General features: G+C 37.5%; 1 protein-coding gene across 3 annotated transcripts in view; it reads right to left on the bottom strand.

Annotated features, from left to right (window-relative positions):
• Positions 1 to 24667, bottom strand: part of TAFA2 (TAFA chemokine like family member 2) — a 212760-nt gene that overhangs the window by 165589 nt on the left and 22504 nt on the right. The window lies entirely within an intron of this gene.

The raw sequence follows: 24667 nt of genomic DNA, 5'->3' as shown, positions 1-24667 counted from the left end.
CAGGGACTGATGGGAATTGTAGTCCATAACATCTCAAGTGCCAAAGGTTCGCCACCACGGCCCTAGAGAGCTACTACCAGTATGGACTAATAGTCTGATTCAGTATAAGGCAGCTTCATAAGTTCATGTGTGGAACCTTTAGTAATGACTGTTATGCCCAGGCCCCTTCTGCACATGCAGAATAATGCACTTTCAATCCACTTTGCAGCTTGATTTTACTGTGCGGAAAGCAAAATCCACTTTCAAACAATTGTGAAAATGGATTCTGTATGTGCGGAAGGGACCCCAATCTGCACAAGTTTTTCTTAGCAAATAATTAAGAACAATATACAATAAATAAAAACTAACCATAACTTGAAAACTAGTCATATTCATTCTTTCTTTGTGGCTGAAGCTTTTTTTCTGTTGCTTGAAAACACTGTACAATCATTTTCAGAAAAATAATTTTAAAATAATATTTGTTATAAAATGTGACTTCCTGAAACTACTGTGAGTCACTCAATGCAGATGTAGTCTCAAATGGATGTGATAGATATTAAAACTAAATTCAGAGATGTGACAGTTGTACTATCACTGACAATTTTTCTGTCAACTCTAATAATGTTCAGATATGGATGCATAACGCTTTTTCTTATTCAACCATCTCATTCTACGATTTGCTGAATTTAAGTATCAGAGCAGAGATTTTTTGTAAAAGTGCTATTTTCCCTGCCTACATATTGTAATAATAATTATGCAAAAAAGATAAGCAAGGAACAATGATAAATTAGATGATATTGAGTGCATTGTGTAAGTGAGTTGTAAGCTTTTCTTTGCCTTGTAAACAATACATTGGAGTATGAAATGCAGAATTGGCATTAGTTATGATGAAAGCCAAAGGATATTAATACACTGAGAAATTATAGAAGATGGCATAACACTCTTCTGGGCTCAAAGAACATTTGGTACTGTGAAAAGTAAAGGAAACAAATCAGGCACTGTACAGCAGGGGCATATCTACAGAAAACGGTGCCTGGAGCAGGTGCGGAAGGGAACTATGTCAAAGATTTGGAGGGTTTTTCAAATTGCAATTCAAGGAATGTTATATATTTGTTTGTCCTTGTAAGGAATATTATATAGGAAAACCTATTAGAAAATAGAAAAACTATTTTTAAAAGAACCCTATTTTCTTAAAACATCATTTTAAAAAAGCTATTACAAAATTACTATATTTTTAAATTAAAAAACAATTTGGTAAACTACAAAGTTCAAAACAAGAACTAAAATGAGTTACATATCTTTTTTACAGTAGCTACTGAGATTACTATTAGGTAACTAAACTACATTCTTTTCAACTGTCATTTAGTCAGAAACATCATTGAAAGCTTATATGTAACAAGAGTCTGCGACGCTGAGGGATTATTATTCACCTATTAAAAGCAAACCCTTCAAGTCCCAATATAGTTACTTAGCAGGAAACTGCATTGGGCTGAACACATTTTCTCTATAAACAAACAGAAGTAGAACAGCCTGTAAAAGTGAGTCTTATTTCTCATTTTTTGCATTTTACTTTTGAACTGTCAAAACTGCAAACTGCTGTAATCAGGGAGCCTGAGAGTTCTTCACACATTATCAGTTTTCACTAATAAGAAATACCCAGAGGACTAATTCACATATTTTGTGAACGATAACTAGAAAAAATCTTACCATAAATAACTGACTAATGGTTCAAACTTCAATCACCATGCAAGACAAACACCCATCCAAACCCTGGGCGACCTGCCCATCTGACCCCTCCCAAACCTACCTGCACAGTGCGGTCAACCAGAGTGCTCTCCCTGAACCCACCAAAAGCATAAACAGTTACTAGCCATGAAGGGTAAAAACAACTTCCAGTACATTTCTGACACCAAGTGCTAAGAGGAATAATTTGACGTATATGCTCTGTTTGTTTGGCCTTCAAATGCAACTAACTGGTCACTGTTTGAAACAAGATGCTAGATTAGATGAACCAATGGTCTGATCCAGAGTTCTTATTTTATTATTTTCGTAAAGAGCTTAAGTAGCAAAAAGTCTGGAGGAAAAAATCTTACTGAGATGAATGGTAGGATACATAACAAGATCTCCCTAAAACTGGAAATTCTGTGTAATATTGCAGAGCAATTCTAAGCAGGTCTACTCAGAAGTAAATCCCACTGAGCTTGACAGAACTTACTCCCAGGTAAGCATGGATTGGACTGCAGCCGTAATGTTTTGATTCTGCTGAATTTTACATATTTTAACTACAAATAATTTGATAAAATACAAAAGAATCTATTCCCACTACCAGGATTTCATATAAGAAAATGAGAGCAAACTTGAATTATGTTACATCATTTCATCACAGTATAAGTCATTTGAACAATGCCTGTTTTCTTATAGCAACATTAACGTGTATTAACGTGAACACTGAATATTTGACAAAGCTAAGAGATGAAACACAAAGAAATCTGGTGCATATTTTCTGGAAAAGAATAACGATGAGAAGAATCACAAACAACCCACAGAGTATGCAGAGGAAAACAAAACAAGTTGTTCTACTTCTCTGGTGAAAGAATAATTTTATGTTTCAGCAAAGAGCAATAAAGTAGAAGAAAACCCACTAACAGAACTCACTACTAGAAAGTTACATAAAATAGTGAAGAAAATGAATTGATTAAGCACTGTTTTGGAGACAAATGTTACAGATATGTTTGAATGCTGGTCCATTTACTGCCTGTGCCCACATCAATTTAGAAAATTGTCACAGTCCCTTTTCAGATGTTTCTTTCCTGAAGGTACATTACACGGCATCTTGGTCTTACCAAGTGAAGTCTGTCTTTATTATGGTCACAGATCAGTATAAGGTAAATAAAATAAAGAATAAACATATTAAAGGATAAAACGTATTAAAACAGGACAGACAGACAGACAGACAGAGAGTAAGAGAGAGAGAGAGAGAGAGAGAGAGATAAAAAGCAAAACCTACTCGTAAAAGCTGGGAGCACAAAAGATATGGGAATGTAAAGGAATCAGAATAAAAGCACAAGTACTGAAGGGGAATAAAAACTTAAAACTATAAAAACATAATATACAATAAAATTGGCAAATTGCTCTCATCACAATTTGTCTCCAGCCATCTTTTATTTCATCAGGAAAAAGGTTGATGAAGTCCCTGGTGTCTTACTTGAGTTGGGGCCTTCCAGTCTCTACTTTTATGTTTATAGAATTGAATAGAATTTTTATTTATATCCAACCCTCCCCAATAAACCATGCTCAGGGTGACTTACACCATACATATTATACATAAATACTACTTTAAAACTATATTTACAATTAAAATCATCATTAATATAAATTCCTTCAATTAGCACTTAGCTGTTATGATGTCTCGGGAGGATGCTCTATTCCCGCAGCAGTGCCGTAATATTTTGGGGATATTCCAAAAGAGAACAAATCACTTGAGATAAAAATGGTGTTTATTGAGGATTAACATAGGGGAGTGGTTACATAGCAAAACAAAACAAAGCAAAAGCAAATTGACAACATAACACTGATGACTGGGGATCCCTGGCAGTCCTCTTGAGATGTCACTCAGTGGGACTAATTGCTACTCAAGCATCTACACAGTCCCCCATTGTCCAGCAAGATCCATAGACCTGGAGGCTTGCCTAGCTTTTAAAAGTTCTTGCAGCCTAACTGCAAACAAGTGCCAGCACCCGTCCATGGAATAATTTCTCACTAGCAGACTGGTTCTTGCCTTCAGCGTTATCTCTAAACTTCTAGGAATGAGGCTAATTAGCTGGGTATTGGCAATGAAGGTCTTAAGCCCAGAAGAGAGTAAAAGATAATAGAGGGTAGATTCTCTCTCACCATTCCTGGTTTTGCATATGTATATCCACTATGACAGTGCAAGCTAAAATAGAAGCACAAATGCTGGTAGCAAATATATTTACAGCACAATCTGAGGGAAGGGTGGGCAAAGAATTTTGCACAGGTTCATGAGGACATGGGTGCCCACCTCGCCAGTGCAAGTAGAAAAAATCTCTGGCAGAGGGGGCAAAAACTAGGGCAGTCAGGTGCCACACGACTCCATTGCACCTGACCTTGGAAGTAGCTGCCATTACTAAGCCCTGCTGGCACAGGTGTGGCTGGGAGTGGTCTAGGAGCATTTTCGGAAGTGGAACTGATCTTTCCCAGCTTCTACTGGTTGAGGCTAATTGAGTGCCACATTTGGCTGTAGAGCTATAGGTGAAGAACCCTTTTGGGTCCTGGCACTAGTCTGGCGGAACTCTCTGTCACCTGACACGAGGACCCTGCAGGACATTAACCAGTTCTGCAGGGCCTGCAAGACAGAGGCTCATTCCGCACAGCATATTTGGGCTGTGGAAACTTTATGGATTACTAATCAACCTGTAATATTTCAGTCCTGTTAAGCTATACAGTTTCATTTATGCAAATAGGCTTTATTATAATGGTTCTTTGTTAATCTCTTGCTCTGAGTTTTGATGCTGTTGGGCCGCCTAATGGTAAAAGGTAACAGCTTTTGAGCCAAAAAGGGGGAGCTGTTTGCTTTTGCAAGTGCTGAAATAAGAGCAAAAAGGCATGCAGCCAAACTAGGAACTACACCACTAGTATGAACTCCTGGGATTGGCATCTCAGAGTACCTAAATTCAATTTCAAGATGTGATGTGGTCATAAGTATTGTCATTCTTTAAGGAGTCACAGGACTTTTGTTTTATTTTGCTACAATAGACTGACATGACTACTCTAAATTGTAATGTGAGCTCACTATTTGTCCTAAGAGAAGGGTGGGTGAACACTGTAGCTGGGGAAACAATGAAGGAATGATTAAATACTATCCTTTCAATATATCCTGTTCCAGAAAAAAAGGACTTTCAGATTATAAACAAAATTGAAAAAAAGGAGTACATGGCTGACTGATGAAATCTGATTACATGTAATAATAATGATAATTAACATTTCAATTGTTCAAAATGGTTCAAATGCCTAATAGCAACACTTTTACTACAGCCCTATAAATTAAGCCTGTTAGATTTGTGTATTGATGATGTTTTGGAAAACAATTTTTTTCGGTTTGAGAAATCATATTACATACAGGAAAGGGGTGTGGCTATGGGTTCCCCCTTAGGCCCATTTGTGGTCTGTTTATTTATGTCATGTTTTGAACAGAACCATATTTTGTTATCTCAGGACAATCTGTTCTTTGACTATATTTTACATTTCAAAAGGTTTATAGATGACTTGTTTTTTGTCATTTCCAGTCCCTCTGTAGTGGACCCATTCTGTAAATGGTTAAACTCCCTCCATTCCACCATTAAATTCACAGCCACTATGAGTGAGACATCATTATCATGTCTGTATTTAGTTGTATCCATTTACAGCAATCATAAATTACAAGTTTCCTTAGATAGAAATTCATATCTTCATTATACTTCCTTCCACCCTTGGCATCTTAAGAATAATCTTCCTTTTAGTTTATTTCTCAATGCTAAGCATAATTCTACTTCTGTTATGAAAGGGCAGCTAAAAACATTGAGGTCAGGTTATTAAGTAGACAATATCCATGGTCCATTATTCACAAGGTGAAAAGTAAATCTGGCAGTATACCTAGGGAGGCTTTATTTACTCCCAAAACTTGCTCTAATGTTGGAAGGTTTACATCTTCCTTCCAGCACAGTGATCTAAGTTCAGGCATTAAAGGTATTATCCTTAGATACTGGCCACTACTCCAAGATTTACCTGCTTGTGCCATCCCCCCTTTGTTAACTTTCAGAAGAACTTACAATTTGGAGGACATACTTATCAGTTCTGACTCTGGTACTCAATCAAAAAAATCCTTTCCTGTTCAACGTCACTTTAAATGTGGCAACTGTTCTGCCTGTCCCATGCCAATTGAAATAAAAAGTGTTTCTTTCCCTCATCTTAATTATGGGCCCCTTCCACACATGCAGAATAACACACTTTCAATCCACTTCGCAGCTGTGCGGAATAGCAAAACCCACTTGCCAACAAATGTGGAAGTGGATCGAAAGTGCTTTATTCTGCAGGTGCGGAAGGGAACTATGTCAAAGATTTGGAGGGTTTTTCAAATTGCAATTCAAGGAATGTTACATATTTGTTTGTCCTTGTAAGGAATATTATATAGGAGAAACACGCGAAATTTCAAATCACGTTTTTTTGAATACATCTCCTGCATCAGGAATGCTATCAAGGATACTCCACTGGTTTAACATTTCCTGTACATGAATCACCCTTGGAACACACTTTTTTGGGGGTATTGGCTATTGTCCCCCAAATGCATGAGGATGTTGACTGTAAACTACGTCGTCTGGAAAGTTTTTTTATCTTCAGATTAGGCACATTGCAGCCCGCTGGGCTCAATTTACAAATTGACTTTCGACCCTTTCTATGATTATGTATGAGTCATCACACCTGTTCCTCCATTATGCCTATAAATGATGTTGCAGTTTTTTTCCTTCAAGGACTTTTGCAAAGAGCATGAGTTAATCATGCAGAGCGCAGTCCTACTTTGGTATTTTGTCTCCTTTCTTTTTTGACTGTATAACTTTCTCATTAATGACTTAGTTGTAACTGATTGTAATTAAATAATTCTTTTTTTAAATTATCCTTATCAGTACCATAATTGTGTTTTTAAGTACTATTCAATCTGCAAGTATTATTTTATTTTTCAGACTGTGGTTTCCTAGTGTATCTCCTTATCTATGTTGTTAAATGTTGTTTGCATTCCTTTTCAGAATAAGCCTTGAAGTTGTTTTCACGAGGTCGACACGGGATCTAGATTCTGACTAGTTTATTCTTTCACGTATTATTGTTTATTCTTATATGTATGGATGCTTTTGGCTGTATTTAAGTGTATGCCAATTTACTTTGTTATGCTGCTCATTATACTATTTTATAAGTAAAATTTGCACTCGAGTGGGAGGCTTTTTTCAAGTTTCATCTGTAGCCCTTTTGTTGGCCATGTGGTTTTGTACCAACCCTTTTTCTGATTATGGTGGAGGCTCTGCATCCCAGCACCAGAGGAGCAATGCCACACACTGGTGGAATCGCCCCTCCACCAGGGTAAGCGCTCCACACAGGGCAAGTCTGCCAACATGAACGTGTGCTGCTTCCACTGGCAGATTTGACCCCGCTCTGGAGAGGCTCATCGACAGCCATGATCATTTAACATTCCAGATCATCTCTCTCATTCACAGTAGTGGTTAACACTTTCACTTTTCAAAGTACAACTGGAATTATGCAAACACTGATTTCAATGCTGCCTGCAGCAGTTTTCAGTACAACATGCAACAGATGTTGAGCTTTAATCCACAGTAAATTTACAGGGTGGCCAAACTTTACAGCTCCTATACATGTTAGATTACAATATACCATCATGTTTCAGTCATCACTATACTTTTAGAGCAGTCATAGTGCAAGGTTATTTAAGGAGAGCAGAGAACAAGTAAGAAATAATATTGGGTGTCTTTAAATGGCAGCAACATCTTAATGACCTCAATTTTTTAACAAAAGATCAATCCAATTTATAATTTAATTTGCCGAGTGAGTGCCGAGTGTCTGTAACAATGCTGCACCTGCTTCATGATCTAAAAGGAAGTCCTCTGAGGTTCTTAATAATGACAGGAAGGTGAGGGTAAAAAATTGCTATAGCCAGACAAACAGCTGCCGAGATTAAATCCCTAGAAATATCCTATAGATAAAAGAGAAAATCTTCTCTACAGTGAAGGAAGTATGTTCCATCAGAAGACAAATGACACATTAAGGAGCAGCAGAAGAGAGAGAAATATTTAATACTGATAGGCATATTCCTGAAGTTTCCAATGAGATTAGATGAACCATCTCCAATACCTTTTATAATGAATGTTATGTCACTTAGGTTTTACAAAGATTGTATACTAACAAAATTAAAATTAAAATTTTAAGAACCCACAAATAATTCCTTTTTACAATAGGAATAAGATACAATATTGTCTCAGCATACCAGTTCTATTGAAAGTCTTAACTGTAGCCAAAAGTAGCTATTTGGATTATCTGGATTCTTTATTCAACAGATATCCTATGAATCATTCCTTCTTTCCAAAGTCATCTCTTTTTAAAATTTTAACCATAATAACTGGCTACATCTGTACAATAGGTTCTGCCATCATACAATTATAATATGACAGTACAGAAAGCTCATATCAAATGGATTTTACCTGAAGTTAAATGCAGGAACTAAGTAGACAACCAACAATCCTCAGAAAAGCATATAGTATAAGAACTCTTCATGTAAATTGGGTTAGAAATTTTTCACACACATTTTCCATCTATGCTCAGAAAATGAATTCTCTCATTCACGTTGCTTTCTTTTAGAAGTAAAATATCATGAACTAGTTTGAAAGGCAGTCAGAATTTTGTTTTTTACTACTGTAACCCCATAGGTAGAGGAACTTCATTAAAATATTTCCAAACTGGGTCTCTTTTATGGCTGGGTTTTTTCATTCTAGCATACAAACACTACACTGCATGCTTGGAAAATTTTCAGAGTGAACATTCTATCTGTGACAGTTATGTCAGTTGAACTAAGGCCGTTTCCGCACGGCAGCGGAAACGGCTGGGTCGGCGCTTCTCGCGCCGATCCGAAGACGCTGGGACTGTCCACACGGACGGTCCCGGGAAGAGGCGGGACACCGGCGCCGCGGAGCGCCGGTGCTCTTCTCGAGACTGTATTTCAAAGAATTTTGATTCTGGTATCGCCGAGGCCTGGGTGGACACGCGCTGCTGCGGCGCTGGGGCTGCGTTCCAGCGGGCGCAGGGTAGGGGAAGGGCGTGGTCCCCAGGCCTCGGCGACGCGCCGGAGGCCCAGGGACAAAGTGTGAGTGCCGGGTATGGGGAGGCTGCGCGGAAGCCGCTGCCGCTTCGGGCTTCGGCAGCTGGCGATTCACGGGCGGGCGTATTTCAAAAGAACGCCTTCCTAGCTGCTCTGGGAATACGCCTGCTGCGGGCTGAAGCCGGGCGGCGCTGAGGGCGCCGCGCCGTGGCTGGCGCTTGTGCAGCTGCGGCCTGCAGCGACAATGATGGTCGGCGGTCTGGAGACGGTGTTTTTACCGTCTCCAGGCCGTCATTTTCTGCCCGTGCGGAAACGGCCTAAGATATCTCAGTATGTGTACTGATTAAAAAGCATGTATTTCTATCAGTTCAGAGATGTTTATTGAACCTCAAAACTACAGAACTTGAAACATGTAGCCTGCAAATATAAAAAGAGTTATTTTGTGTTGTTTGTAATTAACAACTAAGATTCAACAGTTCTCTGTGAAGGGAAGCATGAATTATTTTACCAGAGAAGAAAACCAGATGATCCTAACTGATACAGCAACTTAGTCTTCAAACATGCCTGCATACTCTTGTTTGGGGTCCTTTATAAGAAAGATAAACTAGAGGATCCAACTTTAAACTATTTTTTCCTTCAGATTCTGTAAACATAGGCTTGGCAAAGGAACAATGAAATTAAGGTCTTTTTCTCAACTCTGTGCTTATTTATAACATTTTTACTATGAAGAAAAGGCATGTTATCTCTGCAATCACAAATCCACAGTTTTGAGAACCATAAAACCAAGCATCTGTGATAATATTGTGTGATAATAATTTTTAAAATTGCTCAAAATAATCTTATGGAAACCTTTGTGAATGGATTAATGGAATTCATTTACCAAAAAATTTAAACACTGCATGAATATACAGTCTCATGATACATAATTAAAAACTAATTCTTATTTCATGATGAATAACCTTTGGACTACGATGCATCTTAAATAGAAAACTTTAGATATATTTAAATTTTAAAACTCTTTTTTATTTTTAAAAACCTTTTATTTTTATCCTCTGTGTGACTGAAGGTAAGCTATGGCAGCCATTTTATGGTTTGCTATGCCTCCTGTGTGACCACCAAGCTATGTCAGAATTACAAAGGTGCCCAAAAGCTCAAAAGAGTTAGGACCGCTGAACTAGATGCAAGGGAAATTGCATTACATTGACTACTCTTAATACTCAAGCAATTGACCAATCAGCTAATTAGTCATCATCTAGCATTGATATTTTACAAGAATGCATGTGCTAATTAAAAACCTCGAATTTCAACTGTAGAATTTTCAACGAAGGAATTTTGAATAAATTGCACAACCAAGCACACTAAAAAGTAGCTGGCTTGCTGAAAGCTTTTAAAATAAAAACCCAATGTGTTATTACAATGAAGCACATTGTTTAGTGCAGTCTTTTAAGTATGCACTCTGCCTGCTGACATGAATGGCATAGCCAGCCTAAACTAAAGCCAACCTAAATGTTAAAACCTGAAGCACTTTCCTGAAAAATCGCTGCCATTTTCAAGATGACAGCCAAAATAATATATAAAATATAAAAATTAGAATTTTAAAAAGCACATTTTAGGTTAATAATACTAGGTTGCCATTAATTTACTTAAAATTCCTTTACCATGTTTTCCACAGATTATCTGGATTTTGACTAGTATATATGGCTAAGATTCTTCATTGTGAATTGCTGTCAGAATTTAAATTTTATATACAGTTGTCATTAAACTGATCAATAAATAGTGGATTCAGAGCAAAGCAGTGAGTGAGTGTGTGTATATGAGACAGAGAAACTGACTAAAAGAAGAAAAATAAAGCAATGAGATATGAAATACGTCAAAGGACTCTAATGATAGCAAAGGACTCTGCAGCACATGCAGAAAAATACTTCATAAATAAACTAAAACAGAAAATTTAAAAAATACTCAAAAAAGAATTGATCATAATTTGATCAATCTGAAGAAGGAATTTTTCTGGCCTCACAAAGAGGCTGAATGTTGAAAGAAGCTGAGAGGTTGGTTTCATACTGTGACCGTTCTGCAAAAGTAAACTGTTGATGTTCCAGTGCTACTTAGAATCATAGGCCGTTTCCGCACGGGCAGAAAATGACGGCCTGGAGACGGTAAAAACGGCGTCTCCAGGCCGCCATTCGCACAGGGGGCGCAGCTGCAGCGCCGCCGCGCCGCCCTTGCATCGCCCCTTAGTTGCCGTCTGAAGCCAGCCGTGATTCCCAGAGTGCTGCAAGCCGCTCTTTTAGGGAATACGCCGCGGAAGCCGCTGCCGACAGCTTAACGCAGTGGCTTCATCGCCGCCTCTCCCTCTCGGCATTTTCTTACATTGTCCCCTGGGCCTCCGTGCGCCGCCGAGGCCTGGGACGCTTCTGGCTCTGCGCCCCACTGGAGCAGGCGCTGCAAGAATAGGGCGCGGTCGCCAGGCCTCGCAATCGCGCCGGAGGCCCAGGGACACGCTGGTCGGCCGTGGTCGGCGCCGGCACTCCGCCAAGTGTGGCGCCGCGCCGTATCCTCGCTTCTTCCCTGACCGGCCCGCGCGGGATGGTCCCAGCGTCTTCGGGTCGGCGTGCAATGCGCCGACCCAGCCGTTTCCGCCACCGTGCGGAAACGGCCATAAAGTTGGAAGAGACCCCAAAGGCCATCAAGTCCAACCCCCTGCAATGCAGGAACACACAATCAAAGCATGTTGAATTATAATACAAGATTCACACTTGGCACAGTGCACTTTTGAAATAATTCACCACCCACATCTACTGATTCAGAGGGTGTTGCACTACTGAAATCTTTTACCTTCTGTATTTACCAGTTCATACAGGGATTCTGTTCCAATCATGAATCTCCTTTTTAACCTGCTTAATTACAAACTGTTTTTCTCACAGTGAGTCACTAAGCACTATTACATCATGATAGTAGAAATATTATCTAATGGTAGAAGTAAAAACAGTCTCAATTCACAATAGTAAAATGGTATACCAACGTCAGTATCACTTTTTTAAAAAGCAAATCATTTGGAAGCTGACAGCCAGAGCTATGCTTTCCACATGCCCAAATATATGTAATCCTCATAACATAGTCAAACAGTAACCCAAAGACCGTTCCAGAAAGCCAGTATTGTACAGTTATCCAGAGGTGGAGCTACCAGGGGGCCAGGGGTACACGCTGCACCGAATGTATGCCTGCAGGGGCAGAAAATTGCCCCCGTGGCATCCCACTCTCCCTCCGTGGCACACACACATCCGCCCCCACACTTACCTTATTGAAATAGTGCAGGCTGGAGAAGCAGCCTGTTCCCTTCAGCCTGTTCAAGGCTAAAAACGGCCTGAAAATGGCCTTGTGAGCCCCAAGGTCCCATGGGAAGTATAGTTCCCACCAGGCCATTTTCAGTCTGAAGGGAACAGGCTGCTTTTCCAGGCTGAACTAAAGTAAGTATTTTTGGGGGGAGGGGGGGAGGCAGGGGGCAGGGGAGGGACATAAATCCAAACTCTTCATCTATATCTAAAGTGACTGTCCCTTTTACAAATCACCAAAAGAAGCAAACCAAGTCAGCCATAAGCACCCACAATCAAGCTTTTTACATACTTAAGCAACTTTGAATGTATGCATGTGAAAATGATTTTATCAATTAACCAAAAGAAAATGAACTACCCTCATGAGAAATAAACAGGTTGAAGAAAATACAGAATACTGAAAGCAACTGAGTGTTAGTTAAAGGGAGAGCTTGATCAGATCCTTTTGAAAGAGAAACAATTTTGAAAAATTGACTCCTCCCATAAATTCTCACAGGCTCCCAGTTTATTTGGAATTGAATTTGAAAGGTTAGTGATGGCTCTATAGCCTCTCTAAAGCCTGTCCTACAACAAAGGAACTTCAGTAGTTGCTGTAGGCCGTAACAGGCTTAAATGTTCTAATCATGACTTTCATGGATCTCATGGATCATAGCCATTATAAGGATGTCATTTAACTATGAAAGATATGGCTAAACATAGAAGAAAATTATACTTCCTTACAGTATGAAGTATAATACATTGCCTTCTATAACGTTTCTAACATATATTTGTAAAATGAGAAAATATATTAATTGAGAATACTTTTGCTTTGTATCATTTATTGAGAAGGAAGTTAATCAAGCTATTATTTACAAAGTGGTTGTGTTTTAATTCCTACAACCATAATTAATGTTTTATATGTTTCTTCATTAATCAGAAAAATAGAAAACTGCATTATTTAATACTCATTAAGCATTTAGCATTTAATTATTTCCACATTGATGTCCTGCTAGTTCAAGAATCCAGCAAATTACATTTCAGCAAACACACCATTTGTACTAAGAAACAAAACCTTTTCAACTTTCTGAAGCTAAAAGCAATAGTAAAATTGTAACCTAACTTTCTATGTTTTTTACTTTTTAGCAAAAAATATTAACACCTGAAGAAGTGTGCATGAACACAAAAGCTTACACTAGGAATAAAACTTTGTTGGACTTAAAGGTACCCCTGGACTCAAACTTTTCTTCTTCTCCTGACCAAAATGGTTACCTGCCTGAACCTGTGCCAAAAGATATCACAAAAATGGGAAATTGATTATTTTTACAATGTTGCATAAAGTTTGTTTTTCTTTAATACATCAGTTCTTTTTGCAAGAGTTCAGATCTTCAGCAAGCTAAGCAAGTACTTCTCTTCAGCCTCCTTGTTCCTTTACCTGTTGCCCTCTTAATGTGTTAGGAAGGAGGAGCCTTGCACAAATTCAATGATTCTCAAGACTGAAAAAGTTTTGATTTGAAAAAAAATCATTCTTTCATTGCTGAAGAAGATGCAATGTAAGAAAACAGCTAAAAGTCATAATGTTTGAATGGCTTTACACATTTAAACACAAATTATCTTATAGTTAGAGTAAGTACAAATAACCTGCCATGATTAGAGGAGATAATTTTTAAAAATATAACAAATAGTACTTGCTTAGCCCAATCCAAAGTGTGGGGTGGTTTATGGCTTCCACCGGTGCATTTGCCAAATGCGCCAGTGGGATGAGCAAACTGGTAAGTGAGCACTGCAGACCTTGACAGCACCTAACCCAGAAGAGAGGATGGTCCTCAGAGTTGCTTTGGTTTCCAGGAGGATGCTGGTGTGGCTGGGGCATTCCAGGGGTCATTCCAAGGATTGGGCTGACCTTAGTCAGCTTCCATCCAGCCTTTTGAACTGGAAATGCTGGCCTGTGGCCCTTGCAGTTACTCCAACCAAAAGGGTAGCTTTCTGCTGTTTTCAGCTATGGGCCTTTCAAGGTGGCTGGGGGTTTCCAGAGTCTTGTACCTCAATGAGCCACCTGGAAGCCTTCAACATGTAACATGGCAGCAGTACCCAGGCCGCTCAAGCCCTTTGTATTGAGCTGTTAGGGTGTTCTACAGGTTCAGTAATGCCTTCTGTTGTAGAGCAGGGTCACTAGTGGATTATTACTGCAAAACTTTCAAATACAGAGTCCCCTTAGGGACTAAAAGGGATTTGGACCCTTGACTTTACAGAGATAATAGTAAAAATGAGAGTCAGTGTTGTACAGTAGTTACTGTGTTGGATGACAACTGGGGGCACCCTAATTCAAACCATCCCAGTTATGAATTTTACTGGGTAACCATAGATCAGTCATTCTCTAACACACGAGGTTAGGCTAGCTAAGGTTTCAAATAGGGTAGGAAGAAATCATGTATTCTGCCCTGAGTTCCTTTAAGGAAGAGTATCTGTGAGGACAAATAGATAGAGTTAAGCATGAACAGCTATTGCATCATGTTATTAAAAGCACAGTGCAGATCTGCCTCTCACTAACCTGTTTAGAAATGTCATGATAGAACATTAAGCACAGAGCACTTGAAACTCAAATATAAAAGCACTTACATGGAGAGCAAGTTTTTCCATTTCCTCCTAGGCTTTTCCTCCCACTTTTTCACAATTCACTTCCAATTTATTATTAGAACAATGTCTCACATCACAGTTGTTATTTTTTCAAAAAACTGAATAGAGAGTATTGACTTAGCTGTAACAATAGAAAACTAAACTGTGTTGACATATGAAGATAAAATGATGTTTTCTAAAATGCTTTTCTCTAAAAGGTAAACCTAAGTACCTTATGATCAAAGTTAAACACAATAAAGCCCCATTAATATCAATAAAAGAATTATCACATGCTTAAAAGTATGTAATTGTGTAATGCTCATCAAAATCTACCTCAGAATTCCCTTTTCAGAGAGATTTTTCAGCACCTTTCAAGTGTTCTGTTAAATAGTTGGAAGTTTACAATTTCATTTGTATTTTTAATAAATTATGCAATTATGCATTAATATTGGTATGATTTCACCCAGACACAGAAAAATGTAGATAGGGCTGGCCCAAGGAGTTTTGGCACTTGGGCAAACTTTGACTTTTGGGCTCCCTTTTCACTATACTTACATACATATAATGAAACAATAACTGGCTCGTTCTAAGGGCTGCAATTCTAAGCATGCTCACCTGATAGTAAAGCCTATTGAACATAGTGGAACTTACTTCTGTGTATGCATGGTAGACATGCACAAAGGAGAACTGGTTTGGTTTCCTCCCTGTTCTGCACCCTGGCCTCTGAAGGTACCTGAGATCCTCCAACTCTTTCAATGTTGTCCCCTGCACAGTCCTGGACACTAAGTGATTGCTTGGTTTGCCAAAGCACTTACATGGAGAGCAAGTTTTTCCATTTCCTCCTAGGCTGTTCCTCCCACTTTTTCACAATTCACTTCCAATTTATTATTAGAACAATGTCTCACATCACAGTTGTTATTTTTTCAAAAAACTGAATAGAGAGTAGACAGATCCTGATCACAGAATCTGAACACAGGTCACAGTACTAAATATACTATATACTGGTATAGACAGACAGACAGACAGACAGACAGACTTAAATAATAATATCCACCATAGTATATACACGATACAAAATAAACCTTCATCAAAATGTTTAAAAAAGGAAGAGGCAGTTCGGAAAGCAATGAAAAAGAAAAAGAAGAATTCAAATAGTTCATTATAAAATAGATAGTAGCATAATATAGGATATAGGATAATATAGGATACACTGACCATTCCCAAAACAGTAATTCAGTTATTCATGGTTAGCTTATCTCTAACACTCTCCAGTTATATAGTTACATTTATCAAAAATGAGCTACCAATAAGCTGAAATTAGTTATCAATTTTTGTTTTATACCTCTTAAGTTACCTGTCTATATCAGCTTTCTAGTTGGTTAGGCCATTCATATTATTGCCATCATCTTTTTCTATGCTGCTTCAAAATACTGAAGAAATAATCCTAACAATCTTGTCTCTTACTTAAAACTATCCCCTCACCACCACTCTCCCCGACTTCTCCTACAGAACTTTTCTCCCTCCTGCACTTCCTTATCAGCATGTTATTGTAACAAAGCTGTTTTATGATTAGTTGCATACATGATTTTAAAGTTATGATCATTAAACTAACTTATAAAAGAGGAAAATGAAAAACAGAAAGACTTATCCTTATTTAGCTGACTCGTTACAGTTATTGTTACTGGTAATTAAGTACATATTAATATTCAATTGGTTTAACATCCATTTTATGCATTGTTAAATATTGGAACCAAGGTTGCCATTTGATTTTGTATTCTTCTGCTGGATATCCTTTTAGTTGGTTACATAGTCTGTCCATATTTGCAAAATATGACACTTTCGTTTCCCAGTCCTCCAATCGTGGCAGTTGATCTGTCTTCCATACTTTTGCAAATATAATCCTGGCCGCCGAGGTCATATATAAAAATAAATGTAAGTGTGATTTCATTTTACATATCCCCTCTAATGTGGGGCTCAATAAGTAAGTTAAGGCTGTCTTTTTAAATTTCATTTTTAATATTCTCTCAATTGTCATATGTATTTCACTCCAGTATTGTTTCACTTCTCTGCAGAACTATATGCTATTTAAGGAACTCACTAGGCCTTCTAGTAGCTAGTAGAAAAATGTGACTTGAAAGTGTGTGAGCAATGTCCAATGACGTATTTTAACCAAACAGGAACTCAGGAGGCTAGAGCTTCAAGTAGAGGACAGGGTTTGTAAGACAATATATTCCTTACTCCTTCCCATGAGAAATGAAATACATTATGCAAAATAAACCAATTGAAGAAAAAATGCCAACTTTTCAAAAGCTGTAGGAATTGTTTGTTGGTGGTGCAAAATTTGGGATGCCTTGCAGAATTTCAGTTTGTATGCAACACTGATTATATATCGCCCTGCCTATAATAACTCTGAAGAAATCCTTGGTGATGGGTGGGTAATATTTGAAGTTACATTTACATGTTTTCTAATGTTAATAAAACCTTTTTATCCCTGAATGGAACAATGCAAATTAATGCAGAGATTCCATTATTTCTGCTTTCTTTTAAAACTTATATTTGAGCATAGAAAAAAATATGTAATTTTCAAGGTTTTCTGGACCTTAAAAAAAACCTGCCCAATACATACATAGTTTTTACTTATTTGTCGTGAGAGATGAGATTGCTCTCCTCATCACAGTGCTTCTGCTATGGGGATATTGCTTTTTCCTAGCTCACCAGTAATATTTTGTCATCAGGAAAAATGTATTTCTTCCCAGAGTCAGACCTCCACAGCAACTGTGACTTTTGTATAAAATGTTATAGGTCAGCTCTTCCTTCTTTCCACCCACTCTCTCCACTTTTGTCCCCAAAAGGCTCAAAAGCAGATGTAACATCACCAGTACGGATGACCTAGTGTACTATATAGGGCAACGAGCCTGTCAATAAACTCCCAAATTGATTGGATCAGGAGCGCATAATTGCAGATGAATAAGCAGGGTTTTGCAAAGGTAGATCAACAGTGGACCACTGTCTTATTGTCAACGTCTTATTGGAAAATATTGTAACAAAGGTGTTTGTTTATTATTGCCTTCAATTTATTATTATTATTATTGCCTTCATCAATGTGGAGGTGGCGTTTGATTCTATCTCCCAATCTTGACTATGGGAAAAACTAGAATTATCAGCCATTGACTGAAAGCTCTTGTATGTTATTCAAACCCTACATGACCAAACCTCAGAATCATGAACAACTAACAAGGGCACCTTACAGATATAATAAAGACTTTCAAAAGAGTCAGACAAGGATTCCTTTTGGATTCCCTGGTATTAATCTTTTATATAATCAATACTGCAAGTGCCCTGAATGAGGCTGACCACTACCCACCCAAACTAGTAGATTGCCTATATCAGTTCTTCTCTATGCAGATGATGCAGTCATCATGTCTAGTACTTCAGCAGGAATGAGAAGAGTCTTAAAAGGTTGATCCAGGACTGTGACAGAGAACACTCATGAATAAACTATCAGAAAACCAAAATAATAGCTTTTGGGAAACATCAAAAAAGTAGGACCTGGAAACTGAATGGCTTTAACATGGAATAAGTAAACACCTACAAATATCAGAGACATCCTTCAGGTTTTCAGCTTGAGGTTAGCCCTCAGTAACTATGTGGCTGACTTTGGGAGATAAATCAGTTCATAATATTCTCTAGGGAGTTTTCAACCTAAAGGAGGGTACTTAGTTCCAGCTGCACTTGTTCCAACCTAAAACCCTGGCATAACTCACAAAAAGGACCTTTCTTGGACTTCCTGCAACTTGTTTTGAGCTCCTACAGTGAATTCATCTAAATTTCTCAGAGCTACACTTCACATTCTGAGATGTGCAACAAATTCCATCATTCACAATGAAACAGGCATGCCACAGTTTCAATCCATTTTCAATACACTCTGTAGCTGGATTTTACTGTGTGAAATGGCAAAATCCACTTGCAAACTAAAATGTACTGAAAGCAGATGAAAAGTGCCTTATTCAGCATGTCTGAGGCCCCTTCCGCACATGCAAAATAATAATGCATTTTAATCCATTTTCACAATTGTTTGCAAGTGGATTTTAGTATTTCACACAGTAAAATCCAGCTACAAAGTGTGTGAAATAGTGTGTGGAAGGGGCTTGAAAGTGCCAGAGTGTAAGTGCTTCTCCACTCCAGAACAGAAATTACCACAAGCCCTCATTTTTTTTAAAAAAAAGTGCAAAATCACTTTCCCCGCTTTCCCTATGTGACATAACAGGCTATAATCAGAAGAATACCACCTTTTATGTTCATAAACAGAGCCTCCTTCACATTTGATGACCATTGAAAATAGTGCCAGGTCAGAGCTTTGGTGAGACTTTGCTCAAATTAAGAATAGTGATGCTTGCACACCTGCCAGTTTAGGTCACATTCTGCTTGCCACTTAAAAGCAGGGACCCAATTTGACAGACTGTTCATGAGCAGTTTGAGCCTGTTCATCAGGTTACTTTTTGAGTATTTAAACAGAGCAATCAGCAGGATTTTGTGCATATGCATCCTTATGAAGTCTGGTGGTAGTTCTAATTCCCCACACATACTACTTGCCACTCAGCAGCCAATTGTTTAAATAAACAGTAAGTAAATGAATCCGTCCACTAGTGATTATAAATAACAACTGATGAACAGAGCTTATTCTTATGTTTACACCCTGGAAATTTTGTTGTTCTTTAAGATGCTCTTCTATGGCAGACCAACTCAGCTACCCACCTAAGTCTAATTAAAATACATCTTTTAAAAAAAATCTTTCTATTTGATGGTCCATGTTATCATCAAAGTTATTTCACATATACACATTTTAACAAAGTCTTATTAACACTAGATGCCCTCCACACACGCATCACTCCATCATCTGACACAATTAGCCATGATGGTAGAGGAGAACAGATTTCAGCGACTGAGCAGATGCAAAAGCTGCTTGCAAGGAAATGAAACTGAAACACTAAAGCAGCTGAGCATACACAAAGTTGTCTGGTAGCTTCTAGAAATAAATGACAGCAAGGCAAGGGTATCCAAACAGAACACCATGAGTGATAGTGCCTGTTAATCATGATATGTTCACCTGTCAAACCTGTTTACAGTGTGATTCACACCATCCCTAATTTAAAAGTGTACATTGTTTTAAAAGAAACCCCTGAAGAATTCTACATTAAAGCATACTTAGCATAATCCTAAATGCTATAGAAATGAAAACACAGCCATGGTGAATAATGTATTGACTCGTCAGGGTGCACAGGAGTACCACTACTGAGACAACAAAATGCTTCCAATCAGTAAGCACTAAGAAATATTAGTAGGCTCAATGTTGGGCATTATTTATCCTATATCCTATATTGTCCCACTAGCAGCACTAACTTAACTAATGGGATACATTGTTCATTGTGACAGCGTTTATACCATTTGTTTACTACTTAGTATTTGTTAAAAACAATACTAACAGATGCCTAAAAAGGGCCAAGGATTTTGCCCTACAGCCAAAAGTCTTTGATGAACAAAAATAGATGCTTCTTGGTAAAAGATTTACCATTCAATACTAAAATGTTGCTATTTTACACTTTCTGCTTGGTGTCATGTTTTTGCTATTATATTTTCCTGTCCTTTTCTAACTCACATTCAATTCGATCTGGTCCTTTCAATTGTTTGTGAATACAGCTTATTCTCAAATGATCCATTTTCCATATATAATTTATCATAGTTCACTGTTTTCACTGTTGTAAATGGAATGTTCAAAAGAAAAATTATACAATAATTAGTGGCAAGAAATTCATTTTATAAGGGCCAATTATAAGAGGTCATAACCAAATAAAACTACTTAAAACAATATTATGAAGTATGATTTGAAATATATATAAAGGAAATAGTAACAACTGATTGAATTGTATTATTATGTGAGTTAAAAGCTTTTATATAGCCCTAGATGAGTACTAAAGGCTGACATGATTATCTTGTGTTGCCCTTCGATAGGGAACCTATGGCACACAATCTTTCAAAAGTTATTATGTAGCAACCACTGTATGTTCTATTTGCAGTGGGAAGAAACTGACTGTGGATTGACCCAGTCTTAAAATGATAGGTAGACATTACAGTATTATTGATGTTATCAATCACCACATTTTCAGATAACAGTGGTGCAGCTTATATACAGTTCTTTGAAAATACATTTACGTACCAGATGTCCACTGGAAAGCGTAACAAAGAAAACATGTTGAATACAGGGTTTAAGCAACATGACAAATATTGATATTCCCTTTGATGGCCATCGTGCTTTAACTTGAAGTTGTTTGTTTATGTCCTAGTGGGCAGCTTTATCCTATGGATGTTTGCTCAAGTCACACTAAGTTCAATGGAGTGTGCAATGGAATGCAGACTTTATATTTTATTTACTGCCTTCATAATTCTGCAGGTTTCTGTGTACAAAATAGCCACTATTGTATAGGCTTCTCAATCTGTGATTCTACTACTTTTGTATACAAAATAAAATTAGGAAACAATTGCAATATTTGTTATTTATTTAGAAAAAATCCAGATTGCAAAATCCAGATAGCAATTGTATAGTATCTTAATGTCATTGTTATACATACGAATATTTTAAATGATATTTAAATCTATCTTGGAACTACAGATGATACAAGTTTTAAGAATTTTGTACATCCCTTCATATAGCCACAAAATCTTTGATTGAGTTACATTTCCCTGAATAACCATGAAACATTTCTTGTAAATTATTCCAAAGTTAAAATGTACACACATTAAATTAATTCAGAGTCCTTTAAATCAAAACAGTTTTTCAGCACAATGGTTGTATTTCTGACAACTGACAGATAAAAACATGACTTCTTGACTTCCAAGTAAAAGAGATATAGTATCTGTACAATTTGAACTATGATAACTACTTGAACGATATAAGTCAGAGTATGTTGCAATATGATCTCTAGTTGATTGTTACACTTTAAGAATATCTAGGATTAATAAATGTTAAGCATTTTGATTCATCTGTAGATAAGCAATTTTGCATTTAGAGGTAACTTTTCCCCTCAAAAGTGACTTTCAACAGATTGGTACTCATCCCTAGAACAATGTTTATTACATCAATTCCAGCAATTCCACAAATTCCTCAAAATCTGCTTCCAGACAAGGTTGTCAGTGCTGAGCTAAGCCACTGATTTGACTCAGTCCTTGGAATGTGACTTACAGTGACTAAGGTCACTGGTCTATTCAATCAAATATGGACACATGAAAATGCCTTATAAAGAACTGCAGAGTTTGTTACCTATTGGGAATAATGCTGTTCACTGAAAACAATGATGCAGGCAATCTCATTGAACGTAAATATTCTGTGAATTTTCTTATACTACATAGCCTTTTTAAAACTGGCTCTCTAATACAGTTACGTACTGGTTTTAGGATTATTTATTTATGTTGAATGTATTGTTTTTGTTGTCCTGAGCCTAAGACCTTTGGGAAAGGATAAGATATAGCCATAAATAAATAAATAAATAAATAAATAAATAAATAATACATCCAGTAGTTTAAATTCTCAACTCCCTTTCATCAGCACTACCTGCTGCATTCTGTGTACCTTGATGTAATGCTATAATATTGTGTTCTCTGGAAAAGGCATGCAGAAAAGATCCATTCAAACTTGGATTAAAGCTCCATATGGACAACCTACCAGAAAGTCCTTCTCTGCAGGCTCAATTAAAATGCTGTCACCAGGTTTCTGTGCATTTTATTGAGACTGAAGGAGGAGAACATGTGTCCCAATAATCTCTTAGCTAGACAACAACCATTATATTATGATTCCTGGTAAGCATGGTATATGCAGAGATGAGTATGTTGTGACAATGAATTAAAATTAAATATACTCTGAACTTTATCCTGAAATAACAGCACTAATGTAAAAAATATTAACTCTACACATTAACACATTGATAAACATATGGTGATTCTATAAGAAAGGTTTACATTATTTAGCTAATATTGCCATATTGCTGGTTGCAAATTGACTACATAAATGGTTGTATGCATACTTATTGAAATACAAAAATGCTGGCCTCATATTGAAAATAAAGATTTCTTTTTCCGGTGGGCCTAAGCTGACTATGTTATTCCATAGGAATATTAATCTTCTCTGACACTGAGACAAAGACAGGTATTCTCAGCTCAAAATACACATACATAGAAATAAATTTCACTGAAGTCAGTGGACCAGATATAATATTTTGCTTGAGTGTGTATTAACTGACGAACTAGCCTCAATGATGATGATATTTTGTTTATACCAAAAGCCAAATAATAAAACTGAGAACCCATATAATTTAAAGGAAATGTACAAGTAGACTTTTTAAAAATTAAGTAGTTTGTACCATGTATATACAGAGAGATAACTATATAGATATATATAGAGTTCCACTGAAGGCAGAAAACGATTATTTAATTAGAAATACTTTCTTGGAACTAACAAGTCTCCTTGTTTTAACCATAATGAATTATAGTTGACAAAAAACCAACTCCTGTAACTTAAAAGGGCTCCAAATAGTTTTAAGGTGTAGGAATGTATGAGCAATAAGGGCAAAAGAGATCAACATGACAACTCTGAATCTGTGATACTGAAAACAGCTGTGACTTTTGATTTTGCTAGATAGATACATGGCTGTACCTCCCCCTGCCCCCCCCCCCATGTATTTCAAATCTATGCAAAGATGTTTGAGTTGGGTGAAGGTGGGGGTGAATAGTAAGCCAAGCAAAATGACCTAATATTCACCTAATACATGAGATGGGAGGAATAGGACAGATGGGCTACCCCACCCGCCCCATCTTTTGTTTTATAAGCACTAACTTGGAGTGAATTTATAAAGAAAGAAGTGACATTATAAACCTCAGGCTTTATAAAACCTTCGCCCCCTTCCCACAAAGATTCATAAAACAATTCCTCCTTTCTTTAACCTCTTTCTTGGGTCATCCAATAAAGTGACTAGTCTCCAAACAGAATAAAAATCCGAGGATATAAAAGCCTCAAGTTACCAGCCTTGCTCTTTATGAAAGCAGTTAAACAGAGAAATCAATAGTCTCTCGCAGATGGCCCTGCATCTCTTGAAGATTTGCTGGTGGGGGAAGAGGGGGGATTAAAATAATAACAGACAGTGTGGAGGTTTCAAAGAAGAGATCTGACACATCTCATTGATCCATGCTGAAACACCACTGCCCTAGTTAATACAAATCCAGCACGGATGAAGGCTATCTTATTATTATTTGAAGAGAATGCAGCTTATTTGATTTCAAGGGAACACCCCTTAATTCTGGACCCCATTTCCTGCTTAAAACAGAACTTCCGACAAGGCTCTTCTCCTAGACTATTCTAGTCACACTATACCAAGATCATTTCCACAGCAGTCCAGGAAAGCAGCTGTCCCCATTCCCATTTGCTAGTTTTAAATATTATATGTTTGATCTCCTTACAAACTAAGCAGGAATTATCTGTACACAGATTAAAGAGCAGTTCTTTAAACACTGCTGGCTTTTCTTAAATCTCTTTTGGACAAAGGGAGCTATAAGCTAGAATGACTACCTTTTTCAAGAACATACAACAACCTTTTCTGTTGGGTTAACTAATCCAGAACTACCAATTCCAGTTTCCAAATCACAAGGATTAGCTAGGATACAACCTAGTTGGAAAGATGTGAAACACTGATTCTTTTTTACTCTTTGGATTGCATGGAATACAATTAAAGATGCTAAAATGCTAAGTAATCTGCACTGTCTGATTCGGGGTGTGCATCCAGATGCAGAGATCGTCCTTCCTCTAGAACTGCCTTCTGCTTCTCGCTCTCCACCCGAACTCTGACAT

This window comes from Sphaerodactylus townsendi, linkage group LG06, assembly GCF_021028975.2.
Source record: "Sphaerodactylus townsendi isolate TG3544 linkage group LG06, MPM_Stown_v2.3, whole genome shotgun sequence".
Taxonomy (NCBI): Eukaryota; Metazoa; Chordata; class Lepidosauria; order Squamata; family Sphaerodactylidae; genus Sphaerodactylus; species Sphaerodactylus townsendi.
Note: the sequence above shows the minus strand (reverse complement) of the source record. Positions and strands in the feature narration are given on the sequence as shown.